General features: G+C 59.2%; 1 protein-coding gene across 1 annotated transcript in view; it reads right to left on the reverse strand.

The window, feature by feature from the left end:
- BOP1 (block of proliferation 1) overlaps window positions 1-338 on the reverse strand; it is a gene marked incomplete at both ends in the record, with an annotated part of 85,283 nt that overhangs the window by 2,531 nt on the left and 82,414 nt on the right. The gene's annotated exons all lie outside the window — the stretch shown is intronic.

Here is a 338-nt window from a genome sequence, read left to right on the forward strand (position 1 = left end):
TCTGTCTGGATGTGGTGCTGGTGGGTGAAGGGCTGTCTGGATGTGGTGCTGGTGGATGAAGGTGGATGAAGGGCTGTCTGGATGTGGTGCTGGTGGATGAAGGGCTGTTTGGACGTGGTGCTGGTGGATGAAGGGCTGTCTGGATGTGGTGCTGGTGGATGAAGGTGGGTGAAGGGCTGTTTGGACGTGGTGCTGGTGGGTGAAGGTGGATGAAGGACCCTTTGGACATGGTGCTGGTGGCTGAAGGGCTGTCTGGATGTGGTGCTGGTGGGTGAAGGGCTGTCTGGATGTGGTGCTGGTGGGTGAAGGTGGATGAAGGGCGGGCTGGGTGTGGTGCT

Source organism: Chaetura pelagica, unplaced genomic scaffold, assembly GCF_000747805.2.
Source record: "Chaetura pelagica isolate M959 unplaced genomic scaffold, ChaPel_1.0 scaffold1221, whole genome shotgun sequence".
NCBI lineage: Eukaryota > Metazoa > Chordata > Aves > Apodiformes > Apodidae > Chaetura > Chaetura pelagica.